This window comes from Antedon bifida, chromosome 9 (assembly GCF_963402885.1).
Source record: "Antedon bifida chromosome 9, ecAntBifi1.1, whole genome shotgun sequence".
NCBI lineage: Eukaryota > Metazoa > Echinodermata > Crinoidea > Comatulida > Antedonidae > Antedon > Antedon bifida.
The window spans coordinates 18536588-18549644 of NC_136234.1; the positions used below are offsets into that span (position 1 = coordinate 18536588).

Sequence of the window (13057 nt, forward strand, 5' to 3'; positions counted from 1 at the left end):
ACGCTCATATACCTATATGTATGCGCATGTGATATGACAATGCATAATATTTTTTTCTATGTTTTTATTTACTAACTTAGCAGAAGAATTACTGACAACGCCTGGATGAAAATAGCGGATATTACAACTATTTCTATTTAGCATTACGTGACAGTGTTTTATTATTATTACTCATGTGAATGAATAAAGAATTAAGAAAAAAAAAATGTCTGTTGTCCTCTTTTGACTAGTTTGATTTATTTAGTTAACAACGGTAGTTAAGACAAAATTAACATAAATCATAATGTTTAGTGCATGATACAACATACCGGCGTATAATATCCCTATAATGTTGTACGCCGGCTCCCATAATTTGTATCTACAGGTGGACTACTAGCAGGTAAGTGACTAACGCAGCAAGACATCCAGTTTTAGTTTGGTAAGTTATATAAGTAAGTCGGGGCACCATACCGCCTTTGCGATTAGATGTCTAGGTCTGTGATTAGATGACTAGGTCTGTGATTAGATAACTAGGTTTGTGATCTAGCTAACCAAACTCATGTTTTTATTCATTTATTTTTTTTTCTCTTTAACGGATTGTTAGTAGCCACTGCTTCTGACAAAGTCACGTTGAGAGAATCTATACTGTCAATTCTATCTTTTCCAGCGTTATGTTGTTTTCTGGGACAGCATGATGTCTTCTGCGACATCTAACTTACGTGTTCTATCTTTCTATCCAGTGACCTAGCAAATATTGCATGTCACTAACTTAAAATAATATTTCCGTCGAATGTGGTTATCAAAAGGCTGTATAGGGCGGCTCTTTGAATAACTGTATTTGATATAAAATAGATGTTTCTAAATGAAAAACTGAAAAAAATAAAGAAATTAGAAATAAGGAAAACTTTAAAATGTTGAAAAAGGTTCACATAGAAGTCTATATAGGGAGGCTTCTTGCAATCTTTTCGACAATAAAGTAATCTATAATTTAATAATAAAATGGTAATAATAATAATAATAATACTATAATAGTACTATAATTAACAGCAATCCATTCATTCACTATTCTCATTGACATATACATATATATACATACATACGGCCAAGAAAAAACTTGTATAGGAAAATGTATTGTAAACTGCCTTCCAGTCATTTTAGTGGCCAGTATTAGAAAAATGTAAGCGCGACCTTTAAGGTATAGGGTAATTTTGTAAACTGTCTGCTAAATGGCATGGAACTCAGTATCGAACATCTGTAAACTAACACAATTATAAAATTCTCTAGGCCTCGTTATGCGAGTTTGGTTGATAGCATGCGAGTTTCACGGTCTAGTACCTCGTCGTTTTCAGTAAGTTATTTAATAGTGTACTTCTGTACCTTATAAAAATAACTATGAAATGTCAGTGGTAACGATTTGGTGAGAATGGTTGGTTTTTAGGTCCTGTTCCAACCTTAAACCAGCTTGTAAATTAACATTTTTGGAACAATGTTTTGTTGTATGTTCATAGGGTTTGTATGATTCTTTTTTATCTTTTCAAAAAGTTGTTGATGATTGACCGAAGCAATTTAATTAATTTTTCAACAAAAATTAAAAAAACAATCAACAAGATTTATTTACTGGTCATCAGTTTTTAAAACCAGTGGCACACACTGTCAAAACTGTAAAACCATAATAAAACAATAAAAAAGAGCAAAATAATGAAAGTAAAAAATAAAGAAAATCCAATACATGTTCTTTAGAACGTCAGCATGTAAAAACAATGTCTCCTGTAATCTTTGTTATGAGCTGAGTAATTTTACATCTGCATCCTCTTTGATAATCTTTATTATCTGGTTTCGGCCAAGATCTTTTTTTCTATATTTTGTAGTTTCAGGCTTCTTATGGCTTAGCCTCAGTAATGTGTACAAGACCACCAAGAGGTTATGCTGTTTGCTTAGAGAGCCATATGGCGCATTGGTAAAGGAATTGGACTAGCATCTAAGAAGAAGCACAAGTCAACCTTGGGACATATTGCTTGTATCCTTAAGATGCTCTCATTGCTTTCTTATTGACCTAAAGCCGTTGGTTCCGTGTATAAACACCAGTCTGATAAACATATTTGACATTGGTCCACTATTCGAAAAGATCAGTGGTATTTGAAAGGATCTTTCCCATACACACTGTTGGCCATTTCCAATCTGGTGGCCATTTCAGACAATCCCGCTTGCATACCCTGTTTTAAATCTCCATTTTTCATTTGTGGGCCTGTTATGTTATAACATCCACATGACATGATGTGCTTGCTTATGGAAACATACAAGGTTCAGTTATGATAATTGTAGGCTGATAATGTTAGATTTTCAAGAAATTGGTTCATTCAAAGGCATGCATTTAATCAGACTTCTGCTACTTGTTGACTTTTATTTTGTTTAATAACAGTACCTGTAACTACTACCATTCATTTCATTAATCAGTGTGGATTGATTTTGTACTATTTTGTGTGGCGGAGTGATATTGACGTTGTTATTGCACATGTGCATTATGGCGGAGTTATACATGTAACCCATTCCATATCAAAAAATAATTAATATCATTCGCATGCTGTATTGCATTGGATTCTGTAGACGTTCAGAACTGAGCCTTACTGACTTTGGCTGTGGATTTATGTATTTTAACACTTACTAAAATTAATATTAAAAGTAAAACAAGTATCAGAAGTCGTCCTAAATAATGTAGGCCTAAAATGTAGACAAATATTATTTGATAAACCTTTCTTTATTCTGCAAGCTGGGTATCTGGAAATGGCCAAAAAATATGATATATATTGTATCCCTGGTACCATACCGGGTAAGGAGAAAAATTAGTTGAACACAGCCCATAAATTATATTATTCATATTATTAGCATTTTCCATAGAAATCAACTAATTTATTATCTTCTCTTTAGGGAGACATGGTATTTATTTTGCTTTGTAGGTACTGTAGACTGAACGTATTTGGACCAAGTTTAAGACCAGTAGGTTAGTTGGCTAATTTTGTATACTCGCTCTGCACAGTTTATTTTTGTCAACTTAGGTTTTAGGATGATCATTTTATTCTGTACTTACTAGGGAAGAAAAGGCTGAATTGCTATACATGCTAAATACAGTAGACTGAAGCAAGTATGTCACTTTTGAAGAAAACCATTCATAATATGAGCAGAAGATATAAGAAGCAGCTATCAGAAGACTTGTGGTGTACAGTAGTTTATGCGGATGAATATGAGCAGACGATATAAGAAGCAGCTATCAGAAGACTTGTGGTGTACAGTAGTTTATGCGGATGAATATGAGCAGACGATATAAGAAGCAGCTATCAGAAGACTTGTGGTGTACAGTAGTTTATGCGGATGAATATCAGAAGGCTGTGAATTGGGGTATGGTTTCGGCTGATGAAACTCATTATTATATAATTCTTACCTAAAAGAAATAATTGACACAAGATAGAATAAACAAAAATTCCTTTCAATCTAACAATTGAATTGACACAAACTATTAAATAAAACAAAATAACATGATGAATAATTAGGTTTAGTCAAAACATTGAATTATTTATTTTTTTTTACTTTTCAGATCATTTTGCTGCGTTTATTTGTGACGAAATTGCGGATGAATATATATAAAGATTATTTTATTATTAGAAGCAGATATTTTTAAGCATTGCGGATGAATATGAGATGATATCTATAAGGAGTTTTACCAGAAAGGTGTGACTTGCAGTATGGTTTATGCAGATGAACAGTAAGCCGCCAAAATTAAAATCAGTTACTAGAAGGTTGCGATTGGTTGTATGTTCTCTGCAGATGAATATCAGACAATAATTATGAATATCAGACAATAATTATGAAAAGCAGATATCCGAAGCCTGTGAATAGTCGTATGGTTTCTGCATAAATTAAAAGATATTAAGAGCAGTTACCAGAAAGCTGTGATTGGTGGTTTCTGCGGATGAACATGGACATTACGAACAATATTGAATCACCCATTCAGAAGGATGTAATTGGTAGTTTGATATGGTGCATTAACTATATTATGCCTTATTATATTATATAATAAAACAATTGGCAATACTACTGGTAATTTACTAAACAAAATTAAAAGGGAGGCCTATAAACATATACTGTATTGGAAAAAAATATAGAAAAAAACGTATTCAATACTCTTTGAATTTTGATAGAGGTTGTGTTGTTTCTGCTATGTCTATTCTACTATTCTTTCAAACCTCTGAACTCATTTTCACCATTTAACATAACCAATTGTAAACGATATCATGTTTTTTTTTGTAACTTAGGTGCGCTTAGAATTTAGCTAATGCGTAGAGTAAGTTTTTTTAGATTAGTTAAGGAGTACTGTATGTACGGAATGTTATCGTTTACAACTCACTTTCATCCAACCATCACTCTCTATCAACGTACTAAATCTTCTCTATATTTCTGTTGCTTAATTTCTAAATACAACACTGCCTATATCTAAAATAAATGTTGAAATGAAATTGGAATTCCACTAATTTTAATTTTTTACAAAACAAAAAGTCTAATTTTAATTTCGAAATAAAAATGTATATGTATCTAAAATTTGTGCAACAAATTTGTAAATAGAATTGTAGACTTTTCTCTTACAAATTAATAAATAATAAAACGAGGCATAATGTATAACGCACTATGAAAGCAATTTCGGGGTAAGAATGAATGGTGTCTGGATGGGAGGGCTCTTTTGGGCTGATGATGTTATATTGATTGCTAATAATGAAAGGGAAATGACTGAAATGTTAGAAATTGCCAATATATTCGCCAAAGAATGGAAACTTGGTTTTAATCATGAAAAATCAAATGTCATGGTTGTTGGAAAACGCATAAATAAAGATAAAGAGTGGAAATTAGGTGAAAAATCGATAAAAGAAGTAAATAGTTATAAATATTTAGGGGTCTATATTTCCTCAAACATGAGTGAACATTCACATTATGAACATGTTATCCAAAAGGGCAACCGGCTTATAGCTTATATCAAAGGTATCATAGCTAACCTTGATGACTTTAACCGGGTGTACTATGGAAACATACTGTGGAAAACCATTGCAATTCCTTCAATAAATTATGCTTGTAGCATTTGGTATAATAATTCCAAGAAGGATAACGAAGACCTAGAGAAAGTGCAATTGCAAATGGCCCGCTTTCTTCTCAAAGCTCCACGGTATACTCCAAAAGAGGCACTTTATGGTGACCTTGGGTGGGTTCCATTATCCAAGTTACACAAACTGTCCAGAGTTAAATTATTCAATCGTTTTATAACTATGGATGACCACAGGTGGCCTAATATTGTACTTAATTCTATGCTACAATTGAAATGTGACTTTGATCGTTTAAAATATAAATTTCTTAGTAGTTGTGTTGACATATTTGAAAAATGTACAGATATAGGCTTTTACAACAATGTTTTTGATAATGATAGTTTAACTCTTGTTCCTTTCTCAGTCAGCAATGTCGAGCGATGTGTGTCAGAATCATATAAATCAGAGTGGTCAAATAATATAATGCAAAATATACTCAAAATTGAAACCTTTCCCTAATTTAGAAAAATATTTACTTGATAAAACACATTTTTATGAGACAAGTCTGAAATTTAAATTAAGATCTAACACTCTACCTTTAGATTGTAAAACTTATAAATGGTCCAATGATGTGTCCGGTCTTTGTACTTTATGTGGGAATGGTGAAATTGAAGACATTAAACATTTTTTATTAAACTGTAAAGCATTTGATAATATTAGAATGAAAGAATTATCCATTCTACAAAATAATCTTGTGCTCTGTAATGATTATGACACATGGAATCGTTACACAACAGCCAGTGCTGATGATAAATTACAGTATATTTTAGGTGGAGATTCTATCGCGATTTGTAAAGAATCTGAGACCTTTTTTGATTTGTTTTGTAAACAATACACAAGAGCTGCATGGGAGAAACGGTCAGAACTTAAATCTCCCAATATATAGATTGTTTTTCTTTTGTATTGTTGCTTTTATATATGATTTGTAAATATTATACACCTGTGATAACAACTATAGGTCTTCAGTACCTGATGTTGAAACACAATGGTTTGTAATGTAAACTCTTTACTATATATTTTATGTTTATTTTTATATACCTTTTTAAAATTATCAACTCAAACCTATGATACTGTAGGACAATTTAATACAGTAGGCCTACCTGTATTACCATGTTGATAATGATTTTTCTTTTATATTTTTGCAAATAGTTTAAGAACCTGTATCCGTCATATTATGTATTGTTTTGATGTATTATGTTAATTTGGATGCACCACTTCTGTGTGTGCCACCGATGCAAAGGTGTCATTTCCTAATAAATTATTATTATTACTATGTTAACATTCTGATGAGTAGGCCTAAGACGCTGCCTATGAAATTTTCCGAGATGCTCAAAGGGGCAATGGACTCTGTCAACCTCATCGGACTTGGATTAGGCGATAGTTTTATTTCCAGTTTATGTAGAACTGTATAAATGTTTATCATGATTGTATGGTATCATAGTTAAAAAAAAATAAAACAAAAGGATCGAACTGTCCATTTTTTGTAAAATTAGCTGTACTATAGTATAAGGAATTTGTTTCAAAAATAATTTATTATGCCCTAATATTTGTATATGTGCACGTATACTATGTAATCATCTTACGGTGTCATGGTAACCAATCAGCCCATTTCGAAAATATGGCCTGTTTAAAATATTTAGGGTATTGAGGTAACATTCGCAGAATACACTATATATATATATTTATAATGTTTTTTAACTTTTGTTCGAAAAATGGTCAAAATTTAATTATTATGGAATAATATTGCTGTATATGATCATATATTGCTTTATCATCATCTTATAGTGCCATAGTGTCTAAAAATAATTTTCGACCATTATATTTTTTGAAATAACTGGTTACTATAGCATAAATGACATGCGCAGAACCCATTATTGGACTCTGCGCATGTTTATTATGCTATAGTAACCATTTATGTCTAAAAATAATTTTCGACCATTTTATTTGTTGACATAACTGGTTACTATAGCATAATTGACATGCGCAGAACCCATTATCCGGCTCTGCGCATGTTTATTATGCTATAGTAACCATTTATGTCTAAAAATAAAAGAGTCGAAAATTGGCCATTTTTCGAAAATTTCCCTGTACTATAGTATAGGGATTTTTTCCAAAAATGGCCAAATTTCGACCTTTTTATTTTTTGATATAACTGGTTAGTATAGCATAATTGACATGTGCAGAAACCATTATTCGACTCTGCGCATGTTTATTATGCTATGGTAACCATTTATGTCTAAAAATAAAAGGGTCGAAAATTGGCAATTTTTCGAAAATTTCCCTGTACTATAGTACAGGAATTTTTTCCAAAAATGACCAAATTTCGACCTTTTTATTTTTCGATATAACTGGTTACTATAGCATAATTGACATGCGCAGAACCCATTATTTGACTATGCGCATGTTTATTATGCTATAGTAACCATTTATGTCTAAAAATAAAAGGGTCGAAAATTGGCCATTTTTCGAAAATTTCCCTGTACTATAGTACTGGGATTTTTTCCCAAAATGGCCAAATTTCGATCTTTTTATTTTTCGATATAACTGGTTACTATAGCATAATTGACATGCGCAGAACTCATTATTCGACTCTGCGCATGTTTATTATGCTATAGTAACCATTTATGTCTAAAAATAAAAGGGTCGAAAATTGGCCATTTTTTCGAAAATTTCCCTGTACTATAGTACAGGGATTTTTTCCCAAAATGGCCAAATTTCGATCTTTTTATTTTTCGATATAACCGGTTACTATAGCATAATTGACATGCGCAGAACTCATTATTCGACTCTGCGCATGTTTATTATGCTATAGTAACCATTTATGTCTAAAAATAAAATGGTCGAAAATTCGCCATTTTTCGAAAATTTCCTGTACTATAGTACAGGGATTTTTTCCAAAAATGGCCAAATTTCGACCTTTTTATTTTTCGATATAACCGGTTACTATAGCATAATTGACATGCGCAGAATCCATTATTCGACTCTGCGCATGTTTATTATGCTATAGTAACCATTTATGTCTAAAAATAAAAGGGTCGAAAATTGGCCATTTTTTCGAAAATTTCTCTGTACTATAGTACAGGGATTTTTTCCAAAAATGACAAAATTTCGACCTTTTTATTTTTCGATATAACTGGTTACTATAGCATAATTGACATGCGCAGAACCCATTATTCGACTATGCGCATGTTTATTATGCTATGGTAACCATTTATGTCTAAAAATAAAAGGGTCGAAAATTCGCCATTTTTCGAAAATTTCCCTGTACTATAGTACAGGGATTTTTTCCAAAAATTTCGACCTTTTTATTTTTCGATTAAAACCGGTTACTATAGCATAATTGACATGCGCAGAACCCATTATTCGACTCTGCGCATGTTTATTATGCTATAGTAACCATTTATGTCTAAAAATAAAAGGGTCGAAAATTGGCCATTTTTTCGAAAATTTCCCTGTACTATAGTACAGGGATTTTTTCCAAAAATGGCCAAATTTCGACCTTTTTATTTTTCGATATAACCGGTTACTATAGCATAATTGACATGCGCAGAACCCATTATTCGACTCTGCGCATGTTTATTATGCTATAGTAACCATAACTGGTTACTATAGCATAATTGACATGCGCAGAACCCATTATTCGTCTCTGCGCATGTTTATTATGCTATAGTAACCATTTATTTCTAAAAATAAAAGGATCGAAAATTGGCAATTTTTCGAAAATTTCCTGTACTATAGTACAGGGATTTTTTCCCAAAATGGCCAAATTTCGACCTTTTTATTTTTCGATATAACTGGTTAGTATAGCATAATTGACATGCGCAGAACCCATTATTCGACTCTGCGCATGTTAATTATGCTATAGTAACCATTTATGTCTCAAAATAAAAGGGTCGAAAATTGGCCATTTTTCGAAAATTTCCCTGTACTATAGTACAGGGATTTTTTCCAAAAATTTCGACCTTTTTATTTTTCGATATAACCGGTTACTATAGCATAATTGACATGCGCAGAACCCATTATTCGACTCTGCGCATGTTTATTATGCTATAGTAACCATTTATGTCTAAAAATAAAAGGGTCGAAAATTGGCCATTTTTTCGACAATTTCCCTGTACTATAGTACAGGGATTTTTTCCAAAAATGACAAAATTTCGACCTTTTTATTTTTCGATATAACCGGTTACTATAGCATAATTGACATGCGCAGAACCCATTATTCGACTCTGCGCATGTTTATTATGCTATAGTAACCATAACTGGTTACTATTATATAATTGACATGCGCAGAACCCATTATTCGGCTGTGCGCATGTTTATTATGCTATAGTAACCATTTATTTCTAAAAATAAAAGGGTCGAAAATTGGCAATTTTTCGAAAATTTCCTGTACTATAGTACAGGGATTTTTTCCAAAAATGGCCAAATTTCGACCTTTTTATTTTTCGATATAACCGGTTACTATAGCATAATTGACATGCGCAGAACCCATTATTCGACTCTGCGCATGTTTATTATGCTATAGTAACCATAACTGGTTACTATAGCATAATTGACATGCGCAGAACCCATTATTCGTCTCTGCGCATGTTTATTATGCTATAGTAACCATTTATTTCTAAAAATAAAAGGATCGAAAATTGGCAATTTTTCGAAAATTTCCTGTACTATAGTACAGGGATTTTTTCCCAAAATGGCCAAATTTCGACCTTTTTATTTTTCGATATAACTGGTTAGTATAGCATAATTGACATGCGCAGAACCCATTATTCGACTCTGCGCATGTTTATTATGCTATAGTAACCATTTATGTCTCAAAATAAAAGGGTCGAAAATTGGCCATTTTTCGAAAATTTCCCTGTACTATAGTACAGGGATTTTTTCCAAAAATTTCGACCTTTTTATTTTTCGATATAACCGGTTACTATAGCATAATTGACATGCGCAGAACCCATTATTCGACTCTGCGCATGTTTATTATGCTATAGTAACCATTTATGTCTAAAAATAAAAGGGTCGAAAATTCGCCATTTTTCGAAAATTTCCCTGTACTATAGTACAGGGATTTTTTCCAAAAATTTCGACCTTTTTATTTTTCGATATAACCGGTTACTATAGCATAATTGACATGCGCAGAACCCATTATTCGACTCTGCGCATGTTTATTATGCTATAGTAACCATTTATGTCTAAAAATAAAAGGGTCGAAAATTGGCCATTTTTTTCGACAATTTCCCTGTACTATAGTACAGGGATTTTTTCCAAAAATGACAAAATTTCGACCTTTTTATTTTTCGATATAACCGGTTACTATAGCATAATTGACATGCGCAGAACCCATTATTCGACTCTGCGCATGTTTATTATGCTATAGTAACCATAACTGGTTACTATTATATAATTGACATGCGCAGAACCCATTATTCGGCTGTGCGCATGTTTATTATGCTATAGTAACCATTTATTTCTAAAAATAAAAGGGTCGAAAATTGGCAATTTTTCGAAAATTTCCTGTACTATAGTACAGGGATTTTTTCCAAAAATGGCCAAATTTCGACCTTTTTATTTTTCGATATAACCGGTTACTATAGCATAATTGACATGCGCAGAACCCATTATTCGACTCTGCGCATGTTTATTATGCTATAGTAACCATAACTGGTTACTATAGCATAATTGACATGCGCAGAACCCATTATTCGTCTCTGCGCATGTTTATTATGCTATAGTAACCATTTATTTCTAAAAATAAAAGGATCGAAAATTGGCAATTTTTCGAAAATTTCCTGTACTATAGTACAGGGATTTTTTCCCAAAATGGCCAAATTTCGACCTTTTTATTTTTCGATATAACTGGTTAGTATAGCATAATTGACATGCGCAGAACCCATTATTCGACTCTGCGCATGTTTATTATGCTATAGTAACCATTTATGTCTCAAAATAAAAGGGTCGAAAATTGGCCATTTTTCGAAAATTTCCCTGTACTATAGTACAGGGATTTTTTCCCAAAATGGCAAAATTTCGACCTTTTTATTTTTCGATATAACTGGTTACTATAGCATAATTGACATGCGCAGAACCCATTATTCGTCTCTGCGCATGTTTATTATGCTATAGTAACCATTTATGTCTAAAAATAAAAGGGTCGAAAATTCGCCATTTTTCGAAAATTTCCTGTACTATAGTACAGGGATTTTTTCCAAAAATGGCCAAATTTCGACCTTTTTATTTTTCGATATAACCGGTTACTATAGCATAATTGACATGCGCAGAACTCATTATTCGACTCTGCGCATGTTTATTATGCTATAGTAACCATAACTGGTTACTATTATATAATTGACATGCGCAGAACCCATTATTCGGCTGTGCGCATGTTTATTATGCTATAGTAACCATTTATTTCTAAAAATAAAAGGGTCGAAAATTGGCAATTTTTCGAAAATTTCCTGTACTATAGTACAGGGATTTTTTCCAAAAATGGCCAAATTTCGACCTTTTTATTTTTCGATATAACCGGTTACTATAGCATAATTGACATGCGCAGAACCCATTATTCGACTCTGCGCATGTTTATTATGCTATAGTAACCATTACTGGTTACTATAGCATAATTGACATGCGCAGAACCCATTATTCGTCTCTGCGCATGTTTATTATGCTATAGTAACCATTTATTTCTAAAAATAAAAGGATCGAAAATTGGCAATTTTTCGAAAATTTCCTGTACTATAGTACAGGGATTTTTTCCCAAAATGGCCAAATTTCGACCTTTTTATTTTTCGATATAACTGGTTAGTATAGCATAATTGACATGCGCAGAACCCATTATTCGACTCTGCGCATGTTTATTATGCTATAGTAACCATTTATGTCTAAAAATAAAAGGGTCGAAAATTCGCCATTTTTCGAAAATTTCCTATACTATAGTACAGGGATTTTTTCCAAAAATGGCCAAATTTCGACCTTTTTATTTTTCGATATAACCGGTTACTATAGCATAATTGACATGCGCAGAACCCATTATTCGACTCTGCGCATGTTTATTATGCTATAGTAACCATAACTGGTTACTATAGCATAATTGACATGCGCAGAACCCATTATTCGTCTCTGCGCATGTTTATTATGCTATAGTAACCATTTATTTCTAAAAATAAAAGGGTCGAAAATTGATCATTTTTCGAAAATTTCCCTGTACTATAGTACAGGGATTTTTTTCCAAAAATGACCAAATTTCGACCTTTTTATTTTTCGATATAACTGGTTACTATAGCATAATTGACATGCGCAGAACCCATTATTCGACTCTGCGCATGTTTATTATGCTATAGTAACCATAACTGGTTACTATAGCATAATTGACATGCGCAGAACCCATTATTCGGCTGTGCGCATGTTTATTATGCTATAGTAACCATTTATGTCTAAAAATAAAAGGGTCGAAAATTTCGACCTTTTTATTTTTCGATATAAACTGGTTACTATAGCATAATTGACATGCGCAGAACCCATTATTCGACTATGCGCATGTTTATTATGCTATAGTAACCATTTATGTCTAAAAATAAAAGGGACGAAAATTCGCCATATTTCGAAAATTTCCCTGTACTATAGTACAGGGATTTTTTCCAAAAATGGCCAAATTTCGACCTTTTTATTTTTCGATATAACCGGTTACTATAGCATAATTGACATGCGCAGAACCCATTATTCGACTCTTCGCATGTTTATTATGCTATAGTAACCATAACTGGTTACTATAGCATAATTGACATGCTCAGAACCCATTATTCGGCTGTGCACATGTTTATTATGCTATAGTAACCATTTATTTCTAAAAATAAAAGGGTCGAAAATTGGCAATTTTTCGAAAATTTCCTGTACTATAGTACAGGGATTTTTTCCAAAAATGGCCAAATTTCGACCTTTTTATTTTTCGATATAACCGG

The 13057-nt window shown here is 32.3% G+C and overlaps 1 long non-coding RNA gene across 2 annotated transcripts; it reads left to right on the forward strand.

Moving 5' to 3' along the window:
• Positions 1-1500: 1500 nt before the first annotated feature.
• On the forward strand, positions 1501-4096 carry LOC144852086 (uncharacterized). Of its 2 annotated transcripts, none has more exons than XR_013614260.1 (3): positions 1501-2981; positions 3106-3372; positions 3569-4096. It is a non-coding gene; the product is annotated as an uncharacterized LOC144852086 (long non-coding RNA). The 2 variants fall into 2 exon arrangements; XR_013614259.1 differs by having other exon boundaries at positions 1501-2977; positions 3068-3372.
• Positions 4097-13057: the final 8961 nt, after the last annotated feature.